The 16,007-nt window shown below is 43.7% G+C and overlaps 1 pseudogene; it reads left to right on the top strand.

Moving 5' to 3' along the window:
* Positions 1–6,904: 6,904 nt before the first annotated feature.
* On the top strand, positions 6,905–11,414 carry LOC749646 (ribonuclease H1-like; annotated as a pseudogene).
* Positions 11,415–16,007: the final 4,593 nt, after the last annotated feature.

Below are 16,007 nucleotides of genomic sequence, written 5' to 3'. Positions count from 1 at the left end.
CAGCCTAGGCAACATGGTGAAATCTCATCTCTACAAAAAATTACAAAAATTGTCCAGGCATGGTGGCACCACCTGTATTCCCAGCTACTTGAGAGGCTGAGAGGGGAGGTTTGCTGGAGCCGGAAAAGTTGAGGCTGCAGAAGGTAAAGTGTCGAGGCTAACAGATGATAAATATTTAATTTTTCACTTAAAAGAAACATTGGTTACATTGAAAAGAAAGTTGCTTAATGTAAGATAGATAAATCTCTGTTAAAAAAAATTTTAAGTGAGCCTTGTTAGCACCACTGCACTCCAGCTTGGGTGATAGAGCAAAACCTGTCGAAAGAAAGAGGAACGAAGGGAGGGAGGGAGGGAAAGAGAAAGAAAAAGTGAGGGAAGGAAGGGAGGGAGGGAAGGAGGGAAAGAAAGAAACCAAAGAAAGAAAATGTTTCAAGCTTTACAGTAGCAAAGCCACTCTGTAATGAATAAACCACAGAACCAAAACAATCTAACCAACAATATGATAAACTTCTGATTTGAATATCAAGACCAATTTCAATAATAAATATATGGTATGAAAACCCCACAAAGGTCAAGTAGGATGTGTTATACTTGAATGAAATTATGAGTTGAGAATAGGAAATCTATAAATCTAATCAAACAAATTGAAGATTTATGAGGAAATTGTACTGCCAATATATTACTTGGCAAGTTATTCAGTGGAACACAAAGATATTCTTAAGGAAGTTGCATATATATTTTAAAATGTTACCATTGAAATGGATTTTTTAGGCTGGGCGTGGTGGCTCATGCCTGTAATCCCAGCACTTTGGGAGGCCGAGGTGAATGGATCACCTGAGGCCAGAAGCTCGAGACCAGCCTGGCCAACATGATGAAATGCCATCTCTGCTAAAAATACAAAAATCAGCCGAGTGTGGTGGCACGTGCCTGTAATACCAGCTACTGGGGAGGCTGAGGCAAGAGAAGCGCCTGAACCTGGGAGGTGGAGGTTGCAGTAAGCCGAGATGGTGCCACTCCACTCCAGCCTGGGCGACAGAGCAAGACTCCATCTTGAAAAAAAAAAAAAAAAAAAAGTGGATTTTTAAAACTGAGGACATTAATAACTTGAAAAAGTATTCAGAGATAAAGAGAGAAAAAATAAATTTAGATTGTTGTTTACATATATAAATATATTTTAAAAGATAAGCTTGTCTTTTTTTTTATTCCTGAAATAAAAGGAGCAGATATTTAAATCCCACGCCTTTCATTTTAAAATTTGGGAAATGCTTACAGCTTCCCACACTGAAATTTATACTAACACAACTAATATAATATACGGAAAACAAAACAAAAAAAAAAAAACGGAATTCTCTTGACCAATCTATTTTCTTGATTTTTAAAAGTCTAAATGTATACTAAAAGAAAGAAAACTATTAATAATTGATTCTCTTATTCGAAAATATTTACTGATCATTTACCTTCCACTAAGTGATTTCCAGCTCATGGAGATAGATCAGTGGAAAAATACATAAAGTTGCCCAGCTTCGTTAAGCTTAAATTATTATTATTTTTTGAGATGGAATCTCGCTCTGTCGCCCAGGCTGGAGTGCAGTGGCCCCATCTCGGCTCACTGCAAGCTCCTCCTCCCAGGTTCACACCATTCTCCTGCCTCAGCCTCCCAAGTGGCTGGGACTACAGGTGCCCGCCACCAAGCCCAGCTAATTTTTTTTTTTTTAATTTTCAGTAGAGACGGGGTTTCACCGTGATAGCCAAGATGGTCTTGATCTCCTCACCTCGTGATCCCCGCGCCTCGGACTTCCAAAGTGCTGGGATTACAGGCATGAGCCACTGCGCCCGGCCCACGCAGGGACTTTAAAACATGAGTATTATGATACGGCTTGGAATTCTAAAAATTGCATACTGTGGTTGCTTTGTGGAGACTGGATTGAAAAAAAGGGCAATGATAAAGCTTAAATTCATATAGAATATGGTTAACCTATAATTTTGAGAGTCCCTGAAATAAGAATGTATAATAGTTCTCAGGCTGGGTGCGGTGGCTCATGTCTGTATTCCCACCACTTTGGGAGGCCAAGGCAGGTGGATTGCTTGAGGTCAGGAGTTCAAGACCAGCCCTGGCCAACATGGTGAAACCCCGTCTCTACTAAAATACAAAAATTAGCTGGGAGTGGTGGCAGGCGCCTGTAGTCCCAGCTACTCGGGAGGCTGAGGCAGGAGAATGGTGTGAACCTGGGAGGCAGAGCTTGCAGTGGGCAGAGATGGGGCCACGGCACTCCAGCCTGGGTGACAGAGCAGGACTCCATCTCCAAAAAAAAAAAAAAAACACAAAAAACAAAACTTGTATTAAATTGGCTTTTTTAGAAATAGCATTTTGACTTATAATTTAGACACCATCAAATAATGTACAAAAATATGCTGCTTCCTTTCCTTTCTCTTCTTACCAGACAATTGTCAATTTTCTTTTCAACTTCTTTCTTCTACTTGTTTTTTTAAAAACACTCTGCACATTTCCAATCTTAGTACTGCAGAAACAAACTCTGTGGTCAAACCACATATACGGGAAGAGTTGAATTATATTCAAGCATTTTTAAAATAAACAATTCCCACTCACTGTTCTGTGATTATTTTATATAATCGAATGTCTTCCAGATATACATCCCAAACCAAACATACATCTGGTTTGTACATCTGGTTTTCAAACTCTGCTGTGTTGTCTAATTGCATCAGAATTATCCAAAATTATAATAATAAATAGATAAATGGGCACAACTCCAGATTTATGAAATCAAAATTTCCAGAACCCAGGAATATACATTGAAAAATGTCTCCCTCAGGTGATTCTGACGTCACATGTGGTCCGAGGTTACAATGCAAGGAAAATTACCTTCCTTGCCCTCCAGTTGACCCCTATATCCACATGTCCTCTTCCTCTTTTGCATTCTGCCTTCTCTCCTTCTGCACCTTCGTCCGTCCTCTCTTCCCTCCACTTCTTCTAGTCCAGATCCCAAGCCCTCCCTCACCAATTCTCCTAAAACTCCAAATGGTCAGTTGCCTCTAAAGTTCCGTCTGTTCCATGAACAAGTTATGCGGGCAAATGTAGAATTTAAGCTTGGGCCCAGCTGAATCAAGAGCTGCAATTAAAGATTTCCCTAAACCCAGAGGGGACCAGCAAATACTTATAGAAGGTTATAGATTTCCTGTGAGTGCAGATGGCTCAGGGTGACCGGATGCCGTAGACCAAATCTTATTGTCCCCCTCAAATTCGTGTGTTAAAATCAAATTCCCTATGTGATGGTCTTTGGAGGTGGGGCCTTGGGAGGTGTTTACATCATGAAGCAGAGACCCCATGAATGGGATTAGGCTCAGGCCTGTAATCTCAGCAACTCTGGGAGGCTGAGGCGAGTGGATCGCCTGAGATCAGGAGTTTGAGACCAGCCTGGCCACATGGTGAAACCGCGTCTCTACTAAAAATACAAAATGGCAGGTGCCTGTAATCCCAGCTACTCAGGAGGCTAATCACTTGAACCCGGGAGGCAGATGTTGCAATGAGCGGAGATCATGCCACTGTACTCCAGCCTGGGTATCAGAGTGAAACTCTATCTCAAAAAAAGAAAAAAAAAAAAATGAAAGCAGGGGGTAAATTGTATATACATGCAAACATCAGTGTCATGACACCTATTTATCAGGATTTGAGAAATTAATTAATTTGACTGATTTTGGGCCACAGAGTCATTGGATAACTTGATTCCATTTAAAACAAGGGATGATTGGTTTGGTTTCAACCTATTCTGTTTTTCTAATTCGTCCTTTCCCACACTCTACTCAGAATGAATTTGACATTGTAAAACTGGCTTGTATCATAATGGCTACTATGCTTTCAAATAGGGTAGGTGCTTTGGGATCGTTGGAGTTTTAATGTACAAACCATTCATAATTTATCCCCAAAGCAGTGTGGATTGTTTTGTGAATGTTCTACATCACCTGATCTGAAAACTGACCAGAAAAGCTACCACTGAGATAAAGCAGCCATCCGACTTAGGGGCCTCCTTCCTCCCACTCTCCAACAAGCCTGGAAATAAAGGAAAATCTTGAGTTCCTTCAAGGGAAATTCCAGGCACCCAGCTGGCCCTGAAAAGTAATGAGCAACTTGATAAACAAGATCATAATAGTAGCTTAAAACAATAGCCAAGGCAGTTAGAGTTGTGAGATGTTTGGTTCCCTATAGAAACTAATAGTAACATTTTAACACAAGTCCCTGAGTTGTTTTTCAGAAACCCGAAGCCCCACCAAATGGATACCCTGGCATGCAGACCTCAGATAAGGGGGAAACAGAACTGAATTTTGAATCTCTGTTCTTTCTTCTTTTTTTCTTTCTTTTTTTTTTTGACAGAGTTTTGCTCTGTGGCCCAGGTTGGAGTGCAGTGGTGTGATCACAGCTCACTGCAGCCTTGACCTCCTGGGCTGTGGCAATCGTGCCATCTCAGCCTCCCAAGTAGCTGGGACTATAGGCATGTGCCACCAAGCCTGGCTAATTTGTTCTTTTTTTTTTTTTTTTTGGTCGGAGTTTTGCTCTTGTCGCCCAGGCTGGAGTGCAATGGCACGATCTTGGCTCATGTCAACCTCTGCCTTCCGGGTTCAAGCAATTCTCCTGCCTCAGCCTCCCAAGTAGCTAGGATTACAGGCGTGTGCCACCACGCCCGGCTAATTTTGTATTTTTAGTAGAGGGCGGGTTTCTCCATGTTGGTCAGGCTGGTCTCAAACTCCCAACGTCAGGTGATCCGCCCGCCTCGGCCTTCCAAAATGCTGGGATTACAGGCGTGAGCCACTGCGCCCTGCATTGTCTTTTTTTGTTGTTGTTTTTGTAGAGATGGGGGGGGGGGGTCTCACTTTGTTGCCCAAGCTGGTCTTGAACTCCTGGCCTCACGTGATTTTCTCCATCTTTGTCTATCACCATTGCATCAATGTTTGTGTTATCCTATAAAATTTAGAAGGCCTAGAAGGATGTTTTTGCTTTTTGCAATATAAAAATGGCCTAACACAGACATAGATGATATAGATATGGATAGGTAGGGGGTGTATTTTGAAATTTGTTTCTCTAAGGGACTTATTTCACTTCAAATTTGAAATTATTCTGGTTTTAAATGTAACAAATGATAAACCTTATAGAATGACAACACAATTGTATATGTTATAAAGGCACAGGGTATATCAAATGATGAACCAATCATTTCGTGTTGAGGTTAGTAATTTTTTTTTTTTCCTGAGACCTCAATTCTCGGTAAATGAGGACAGCTTTTACACAGAGGGGCCTTAACACCACCACACACTGGACTTGTTCTCAGGCTGTGAGGTTCTGCCCACACCAAGCCAGGATGAGAATTTTATTCTTCACACTGTTCTCAGTACTTGTTTATATCCCCCCAAAAGTTCATTTTTTATGCTGTTTGTTCTCTCACATTTAATACATGTAACAAAAAGTTATCATGGTTTTTAAAATAAAAAAAGTATGTTATCTTTTAATCTATGTCCGTATAGAATTATCTTGATCCATGTACTTTTGTTGTTACAGGCAGATCAGGCTAAACTTCCTCTCTCTGGAATAAACGCCATGACCACTGCTCTTTGAGCATTATTTTTCTTAAATTATTTTTTAAACAAAAATTAATCTAACTTACATTAACCAAATTTCTTTTCAAAGTAATCACATTTCTTTTAAGTGAAAAATGTTTACCTTCTGTTATAAAGAACTCTCTGAATACAAAATATTTATTTTTTTTAAACTTTAGAAGAAATTGAAAATATCTACATATTACTAATCTAAAAATACAGGCTCTGGGTTTATATGGTGTTAACATGTCTTCCAAATTTTAAGGAATAAGTATTTAAATGCCATGCGCTTTGTTTTCCAATTTAGAAAATGTTCCAACCTTTTGGCTGGGCATGGTGGCTCATGCCTATAATCCCAGCACTTTGGGAGGCCGAGGTGGGAGGATCACTTAAGTCCAGGCATTCGAGACCAGCCTGGGCAACATGGTGAACCCCATCTCTCCAAAAAATTACAAAAATTGGCCAGGCATGGTGGCACTACCTGTAGTCCCAGTTACTTAAGAGGCTGAGATGGGAGGATTGCTGGAGACAGAAAAATTGAGGCTGCAGAAGGTAAAGTGTTGAGGCTAACAGATGGTAAAGATTTAATTTTTCACTTAAAAGAAATATTGGTTACACTGAAATTTGGTTAATGTAAGAGATAAATTTCTGTTAAAAAAAATTTAAGTGAGTCTTGTTAACACCACTGCACTCCAGCCTGGGCAACAGAGCAAAACCTGAAGAAAGAAAGAAAGAGAGAGAGAGAAAGAAAGAGAGAAAGAGAGAGAGAAATAAAGAAAAAGGAAGGAAGGAATGAGGGAAGGAAGGAAGAAAGGGAGGGAGGGAGAGACAGAGAGAGACAGAAAGAAGGAAGAAAAAAGGAAGGAAATAAAACAAAAAAGAAAATGTTTCAAGCTTTACAGTAGCAAAGCCACTCTGTAATGAACAAACCACAGAACCAAAACAAAAAAGGATTCTACCCACCAATCTAACCAACAATACAATTATGAAGTTGATTCAAATATCAACAATCAACTTTAATAATAACTATATGGTATGAAAACCCCACAAAGATCAAGTAGGATGTATTATACTTGAATGAATTTATTAGTTGAGAGTAGGAAATCTATAAATTTAATCAAACCAGTCTAAGAATTATGAGGAAATTGTACTGCTAATGTATTATTTGACAAGCTATTCAGTGGAACAAAGATATTCTTAATGAAGTTGCATATATATTTTAAAATGTTATCGAGGTAGATTTTTTAAAATGAGATGAATAACTTGAAAAAGTATTCAGGGATAAAGAGAAAAATAAATTTAGATAGTTTACATATATAAAATATATTTTAAAAGCTAGGCTTGTCTTTTTTTATTCCTTAAATAAAAGGAATGGATATTTAAATCCCATGCCTTTCATTTTAAAATTTAGGAAATGCTTACAGCTTCCCACACTGAAATCTATACTAACACAGCTAATCTAATCAACGGATAACAAAATCAAAACAAATGGAAATCTCTTGACCAATCTATTTTCTTGATTTTTGAAAGTCTAAATGTATACTCAAAGAAAGAAAACTATTAATAATTGATTGTTATTTGAAAACATTTATTGATCATTTACCTTACACTAAGTAATCTCCAGCTCATGGAGACAGATCAGTGGAAAAGTATGTAAAGTTACCCAGGTTTGTTAAGCTTAAATTCTAATGAGGGAGAAAAGAAGTAATAGCGCAGGTACTTTAAAACAGGAGCGTTGGCCGGGCACGGTGGCTCACGCCTGTAATCCCAGCACTTTTGGGAGGCTGAAGCAGGTGGATCACCTGAAGTTGGGAGTTCGAGACCAGTCTGGCCAACATGGAGAAACCCCGTCTCTACTAAAAATACAAAAAATTAGCCGGGTGTGGTGGCGCACGCCTATAATCCAGCCACTCGGGAGGCTGAGGCAGGAGAATTGCTTGAACCTGGGATGCGGAGGTTGCGGTGATCCCAGATTACACCACTACACTCCAGCCTGGGTAACAAGAACCAAACTCCGTCTCAAAAAAAAAAAAGTGTGTTACGATACGGCTTGGAATTCTAAAAAATTGCATACTGTGGTTGCTGTGCAGAGACTGGAATGAAAAAAAGGGCAATGATAAAAGCTTAAATTCATATAGAATATGGCTAGCCTATAATTTTGAGGGTGCCTGAAATAAGAATTTATAATAGTTCTCATTATTTCCCCCAAGAAATCTCTGCAGTAGAGCCCTGACCGTGTGAGGGAAGTAGTGTAGTTACCAAGTGGTGAGGGTGGGAAGGTGAATTTGAAAACACCATTTGGAGTTACTGCACTTTAAAGGCAAAGTTGGCAGGTTTTCCATACACAACAGATCTGAAAATGGGTGTGTGTGTGTGTGTGTGTGTGTGTGTGTGTGTGTGTGTGTGATGGAGAGACAGAGAGAGAATGAGAACCAGACAGATACAGAGAGAACTAAAAGGGGATATCAAGAATATTGAGCTGAGAAACTATAAAATGGGAGTTGCTATTAAACAGATAGGGGAAGAGCAAGTCTGGGGAGTGTTGGAGGCTCCATGTGGACCTTCATTTTGAGATTCCTGACTGACACCCAAGTGAAGAAGTCAGACGGTGCTGGGTGTAGTCTAGTGTTGAGGTATAATATGAAATATCAGGAAATTAATGACACAAAAATTAGTAAGAAAGTAAATAAAAGAAAGATAAGTCCAGGTCCTGAGCCTAGTGCTTCTCTAACATTTAAAAAATAGTAAAGGTGAGAAAAAAACAGCAAAAAAGGACTAGGGGTAATTATCAAAAATGTCGGGGGGAAAGTGGGTTAAGTGTTCTGGAATTCTATCAAAGAAAGTTTTGCAAGAAGGACAGATCACCTGTGTCAAATGCTGCTGATACATAAATTAAGACAAAGGCTGAGGAATTATGCTTTAATTCATAATTTAACAATATGACTATCGTTTGTGCTTTGAGAAGAGCAATTTTGTTGGAGTGAGTAGGTGAGAAACCATATTGGAGTCCTTACTAAAAGGAATGTCTGATCTCTGGATTCTGTTTTTTTTTTTTTTTTTTTTTTTTTTTTGAGACAGAGTCTTGCTCTGTCACGCAGGCTGGAGTGCAGCGGCTCGATCTCAGCTCACTGCAACCTCTGCCTCCTGAGTTCAAGCAATTCTCCAGCCTCCTGCTTCTACTCACAGAAGCAGAGAGTAGAATGGAGGTTACCAGGGGTGGAAGGCAGGGGTTTGGGGAGACGGTGAAATCATTCAAAAGTGTAGTTAGACAGGAGGAATAAGTTTAAGAGATACATTGCACAACATGGTGACTGCAGTTAATGTATTGTATTCTTGAAAATCAAGAAGGGTTCTCACCACAAAAAGTAAGTATGCATATGTTCCTGAGCGCAATGTAATCATTCCACCATCTACCTATTTCTAAACAGGTTTTACACAACATATATACAATTTTATTTGTCATTTAAAAAACGAATGAATTGTAAAAAGAATTAAGTACTGGAAAACTTGTCACAGTTTAGGACAACTCTCTTTGTAAAATTAGTGGTTCTTGGGAGTCGAAATGCTTCCTGGTGCCGGGAGTGAGCGATGAGCCGGCTTCTGTTCCTGGCCGCAGAGTTGCCTTGGCCGCCTTGCCCTGCCGCCGCTCTTGTGGGTTCGGGATGTTCTATGCCGTGAGGAGGGGCGGCAAGTCCGCGGTCTTTCTGACCGGGAATGAGTGCAAAGCACAGGTGGACCGGTTTCCTGCTGCCAGATTTAAGAAGTTTGCCACAGAGGATGAGGCCTGGGACTTTGTCAGGAAATCTGCAAGCCCGGAAGTTTCAGAAGGGCAGGAAAATCAACATGGACAAGAATCGGAGACGAACGCCAGCAAGCGACTCCGTGAGCCACTGGATGGAGATGGTGATGAAAGCACAGAGCCATATGCAAGCACATGAAGCCGAGCGTGAAGCCGAGTGTGAAGCCGAGCGTGAAGCCGGCGCCTCCAGTTAGCAGAAACACGTTTTCCTACATGGGAGACTTCGTCGTCGTCTACGCTGATGGCTGCTGCTCCAGTAATGGGCGTAGAAGGCCACGAGCAGGAATCCGCATTTACTGGGGGCCGGGCTATCCTTTAAATGTAGGCATTAGACTTCCTGGGTGGCAGACAAACCAAAGAGCGGAAATTCATGCAGCCTGCAAGGCCATTGAACAAGCACAGACTCAGAACATCAATAAACTGGTTCTGTATACAGACAGTATGTTTACGATAAATGGTATAACTAACTGGGTTCAAGGTTGGAAGAAAAATGGGTGGAAGACAAGTGCAGGGAAAGAAGTGATCAACAAAGAGGACTTCGTGGCACTGGAGAGGCTGACCCAGGGGATGGACATTCAGTGGGCGAGTATCTTAAATGTTCATGTCCCATGGCTATTGTGACCAAATAAGCTAAGTTTACTAGAGATTAATGGTTTATGTAAGCGGTTTAATGACATAACAATTTCCATGAAGTTAATATCATAATATATATTAAAACATAGTTGAGGCTGGGCGCGGTGGCTCACGCCTGTAGTCCCAGCACTTTGGGAGGCTGAGGTGGATGGATCACGGGGTCAGGAGTTCAAGACCAGCCTGGCCAGTATGGTGAAACCCCATCTCTATTAAAGAGTACAAAAATTAGCCAGGCGTGGTGGTGTGCGCCTGTGGTTCCAGCTACTCGGGAGGCTGAGGCAGGAGAATCACTTGACCTGGGAGGCTGAAGTTGCAGTGAGCTGAGATCACGCCACTGCACTCCAGCCTGAGCAACGATATGAGACTCCAAGACTCCATCTCAAAAAAAAAAAAAAAAATTTGAGACTGGGCTCAGTGGTTCACATCTGTAACCCAGCAATTTAGGAGGCCCAAATGAGGTGACTACTTTAGCCGAGAAGTTTGAGACCAGCCTGGATAACATGGTGAGACTGTTTCTAGAAAAAATAAAAAATTAGCCAGGTGTAGTGGTGGATGCCTGTAGTCTAGTTACTCAGGACGCTGAGATGGGAGGATGACTTGAGCTGGGGAGGCCGAGGTTGCAGTGAGCCAAGATTGTACACTGCACTCTAGCCTGGCCAACAGAGCAAGACCCTGTCACAACAAAACAAAACAAACCCACCCATGTACATGCATTTGATTCCTTTCCTTATCATACAAGTAATACATTTTTTTGGTTTGGTTTGGTTTGGTTTTTGAGACAGGTCTTACTCTGTCACCCCAGGCTATGGCGTGATCTCATTGCAACCTCTGCCTTCTGGGTTCAAGTGATTCTCGTGCCTCAGCCTCCCAAGTATCTGGGATTGCGGGCATATGCCACCACACCTGGCTGGTTTTTGTGTTTTTGGTAGCGATGGGGTTTTGTCATGTTTCCCAGGCTGGTCTTGAACTCTTGACCTCAAACAATCCACCTGCCTTGGCCTCTCAAAGTGCTGGGATTACATTTGTTTTATGTCATTTATTTCTTTTCCATGCCTTTTTGCACTAGCTAGAACTTCCAACACCGCTTTTTGTTGTTGTTGTTTTTGGTTTTGTTTTTGAGATAGAGTCTCGCTCTGTCACCCAGACTAGAGTGCAATGGCGTGGTCTCAGCTCACTGCAACCTCCGCCTCCTGGGTTCAAGTGATTCTCCTGCCTCAGCCTCCTGAGTAACTGAGATTACAGGTACCTGCTACCACGCCTGGCTAATTTTTTTGTATTTTTAGTAGAGACGGAGTTTCAACATGTTTGCCAGGCCGGTCTTGAACTCCTGACCTCAGGTGATCCACCTGCCTCAGCCTCCCAAAGTGCTGGGATTACAGTCCAGTACAGTTTTAAATAGGACAAATGAAAAAGGGAATCCTTGCCTTGTTCCTGATTTTACGGGGGGAGTGGGAGTGTTTTCTGTGATTGGTTCTGTTTTTTATTTTTATTTTTACTTATTTATTTTGAGACGGAGTTTCATTCTTATTGCCCAGGCGGGAGTGGAATGGTGCCGTCTCAGCTCACTGCAACCTCCGCCTCCTTTGTTTAAGCGATTCTGCTGCCTCAGCCTCCCAAGTAGCTGGAATTACAGGCGCCCACCACCACATCTGGCTATTTTTTTTTTTTTTTTTGTATTTTTAGTAGAGAGAGGGTTTCATCATGTTGCTCCTGCTGGTCTCGAACTCCTGACCTCAGATAATCCACCTGCCCCGGCCTCCCAAAGTGCTGGGATTATGGGCATGAGCCACCGTGCCCGGCTGTTTTTTTTTTTTTTTTTGGTTTTTTTTTTTGGTTTTTTTTTGAGACAGAGTTTTGCTCTGTTGCTCAGGCTGGAGTGCCAGTGGCGCGATTTCAGCTCACTCAGGGGTGAGCCACCACACCTGGCCTGTGATTGGCTCTGTTTTTAGTAATTATGTGCAAACCATCTAGAACCAGCTCTGGGCAATGGTGTTGCGATTTCCCTCCCTCCATGCTGGGGCCATACCAGCCCCTCTCCAATGGGAGCCCAAGTTGCCAATGACTGTGGCCAAACTCTCCATTTTTGTCTGTATCCTGCTCTCTTTAGGTTAAAAAGAAGGAAAGAAACATGAAAGGCCATGTGCAATTTATTTTTATAACTCAAGGACTTTCCCCGACTACCATTTTTTTTTTGCCAGTGGGTGTGCATATAGAAGAGGAATGCTATATCCTGTCCCTAGAAGTACACATGGTGGTCAGGCATGGTGGCTTATGCCTGTAATCCCAGCACTTTGGGAGGCTGAGATGGGAGGATTGCTTGAGCCCAGGAGTTCGGGACCAGCCTGGGCAACATGGCAAGACCTCTGACTCCACAAAAAAAAAATTTTTTTTTGAGAGAGAGCATCTCACTCCATCGCCCAGGCTGGAGTGGTATAATTTTGGCTCACTGCAACCTCTGCCTCTGTCACACACACACACACACACACACACACACACACACACACAAAGAAAAGAAATACAGGCGGTGTTTCAGGGAAGGGAAAGTTCTGCTGGGGTCCTGGAACTGTGACTGATGGCCTCAGGGATGCAGGAATAGGCCTTCTAGCACAGCAGCTAGTAGGCTCCCCCAGGCCATCCGCTGGCGTGTGGAGGTGCAGGACCTGGGGGAGGCAGTCCTCACCCCAGCTAGGCCAAGGGGTAGGGTTTTTAGGTCTGTTTTTAACAGAACTCAGAGCACCAGGTGAAGGTGGAAAGTTGGTAAACTGGGAAAGCAAGGTCAGCATCTTACATTTTCTATACTCAGCAGAGTGTGCCATTCCCGGTTTCTGTCCTGAGGCTTTCAGAGGCCACAACAGCCAGGTTTCTTTCCATCTTCCCTCAGTCAGTATGTAGTCATTTAAAATTATTTGGTTGTTCTGAAGATCCTTTTTTTATGTATAATTTTTACATGAAAGACAGCTGCAAAATGCAAGCCTCAGTAGAGTGGGGGAGTTTTTCAAGGTGAGAAGTCGCTGTTCTCTGCACTGAACAGGGATTGAATTTTCCTTGTCTGATGGTAGCCCATCCCCCTCCCCCGCCGCCCCCCGCAGGGATAACATTCTCAGGAATTTCTCTTGTCCTAGCCCCTTTCATTTCAAAAACAATATTAGTCTTTTGTTTTCCTTTTTCATTCATTTGTTTTTTTACAGCTTTTGTAGAGACCAACCCAAGTAGATGCCAGTGGGTATTAAACAAAAACACACATACCCAGGGGACAAGCCCTCCAGCGGTGAGGAATCTCTGCCATGTTCTCTTCCCTGCTGCCCACAAACATTACGGAGACTCCCTTAGTCTCCCCCTCCTCTTCCCCACTGAGGGGCGGCTTGTGGAGATGGATGACTCGGGCCTCTAGATGCAGACCCACTGTCAAATCCAGCAATAGTTCTCATTCTTCGAAAGCTCGAGTGCCATTTTGAGATGTCCTACCAATGACATGCAGTAAAGGACATAACCTCACAGCCTTTTTAGAAGCATTTTGAATATCTACAGTTGCCTCAATTCACGGGGCATTTCACTCCTCTGATCCAGGTTAGAGTTTTGCTAAATCTGTAACATCCTGAGTAGCACACTAATTTTTTTTTTTAGCACACTAACTTTAACTATATTAGTTGAGTGTAGTTGATACATCTGTGGCCTTGTGTCTATAAAGAGCACACTAGATTGTACCCAGCACTTTTGGATATGACATGCTAATTAGATGTATTTAACTATTCATAGGACAGTGTATGATAAATGACTAATATTTCTAATAAATGTTTTGTTTCTAATTATTTTTTTCTCACTGACATTTATCAATATTTTCTCAAAGTGCCACCCTTAAACTGAGTCTGTTTTCAGACCAGCATCTTCATGCATATATCCTTGTCAGGTCACAGTCTCCACTGCAGCTGCTCTTGCGGGTGGTGCTGGAATTTTCCACAGAGGACTAGGCTCCTGCTGGTTCCTCCGCTGCCCGTGTGCAGCTTTCTTGCTCAGGCCACAGGCTTACGTGAAGATCACCCTTCAAGGCCTACCCAGGACACTGCTGAGCTGTGCAGATGTGCATACGATATGTGCAATGTCATACGTGTGACTAAATGCCAACTGAGACCCCAGAAACCACTCGCAGGGGGAATTACGCCAAGATTGAGGAGGCAGGGTGATGATACTTTTTTTCTTTTTGTTTTTTGTTTTTTTTTTTGAGATGGAGTCTAGCCCTGTCGCCAGGCTGGAGTACAGTGGCATGATCTTGACTCACTGCAACCTCTGCCTCCCGGGTTCAAGCAATTCTTTTGTCTCAGCCTCCCTAGTAGCTGGGACTACAGGCACGTGCCACCACGCCCAACTAATTTTTGTATTTTTAGTAGAGAACAAGGGGTCACCATGTTAGCCAGGATGGTCTTGATCTCTTGACCTCATGATCTACCCACCTCTGCCTCCCAAAGTGCTGGGATTACAGGTGGGAGCCACTGCGCCCGGCCACAGATATTTTGTAAATGATTGCTTCCTTACCCCTTCCTAGTTCATGTTTTCTTATACATAGTTACATTTCTTCTTTGCTATACTAAAAATCCCTAATTTTAGTTGGTCAGAGAGAGGGATTTGAGACTGAGCTCCCATCTCCTCGGCTGCAGCATCTGATTAAAGCCTTCTTCCTTTGCAATACTCATCTCAGTGGTTGGCTTTCTGTGGGTGAGCAGCGCAGGATCTAGGCTGAAGCCCTGAGACTTCAGTGACAAAATCTGTTTTTCATAATGCGATCTGTCTTAATTGTCCTCAAGAATTAGTATTTGAGTGCTCTCTAGATTCTCCTTTGTCACCCTTCCTTCCTTCCTTCCTTCCTTCCTTCCTTCCTTCTTTCCTTCGTTCTCTCCTTCCTTCTTTTCTTTCTTTTTTTGAGACGGAGTCTTGCTCTGTCGCCCAGGCTGGAGTTTGGTGGCACGATATCAGCTGACTGCAACGTCCACCTCCCGGATTCAAGCGATTCTCCTGTCTCAGCCTCTGGAGTAGCTGGGACTACAGGCGCGCGCCACCACGCCCAACTAATTTTTGTATTTTTAGTAGAGACAGGGTTTCACCATGTTGGCCAGGCTGGCCTCAAACTCCTGACCTCAAGTGATCTGCCCGCCTCAACCTCCCAAAGTGCTGGGATTACAGGTGTGAGCCACCGCGCCTGGCCGTCACTTTTCTTCAATCTCACTGGTGCTCGCGGGCTGAAGGGTCAGGACGGACTAGAGGCGAGCAATCCTGGTGGCACCAGGCGTTCCCCAACCCGCCCGGGTCGCCAGCTGCACGGACCCTGGGCAGATGCGCGCAGCGGCTGCGGCACAGGGCGGGGAGCGGCTGCTCGGCCCCATCCTAAGGCAGCAGAATGCCCAGAGCTGGTCCCTGGCTCCAGGCGCAGGCCGAGTAGGAGCTGGGCGGGCAGCGGCGTTGGGCAGGCCCTTCCAGCCGGGCTGACAGGCCGCTCTGACCCAGCCATCAGACTCCGCTTGCGTCCTGGCAGCGCGGACCCTAGGGCAACTTCGCTGCCGCGGCCAAGCCGGGGGCGGAACTGGCCCGTACCCCTGAACCGAGCAAGCCTAGGAGCAGGTGCGCTGGCGGCGCTGTGAAGCGGCACTCATGACAGGCAGGCTGGGCGCCGCCACCCCGAAACCTCCGAGGGAGGACCAGCCAGCCCAGGTTGGCGCTGGAGCTGCGGCGCCACCTGCAGGCCAAGGAGTCTTTTTCTGGGAGGCTGGAGCTGCAGATGCAGTGAAGTCACAGGTTCCGTGACGTCACAGGTGGGCAGGCGCACTGGTCTGTAATGGATTGGCTTGGCCTTACCCACGAGGCTTTGCGGTGGCTGTTGGCTTGGCGGTGGTCGCTTGGCTTGGCATTTCTGGCTTGGCGGTCCTCCTTTCGCAGATTGGAAACCAGGGGCTATCCTGCTGGGAGGTTGTGGCCGAGGCAG

This window comes from Pan troglodytes, chromosome 19 (assembly GCF_028858775.2).
Source record: "Pan troglodytes isolate AG18354 chromosome 19, NHGRI_mPanTro3-v2.0_pri, whole genome shotgun sequence".
Classification (NCBI taxonomy): Eukaryota; Metazoa; Chordata; class Mammalia; order Primates; family Hominidae; genus Pan; species Pan troglodytes.
This window is presented reverse-complemented; position numbering and strand designations above follow the sequence as displayed.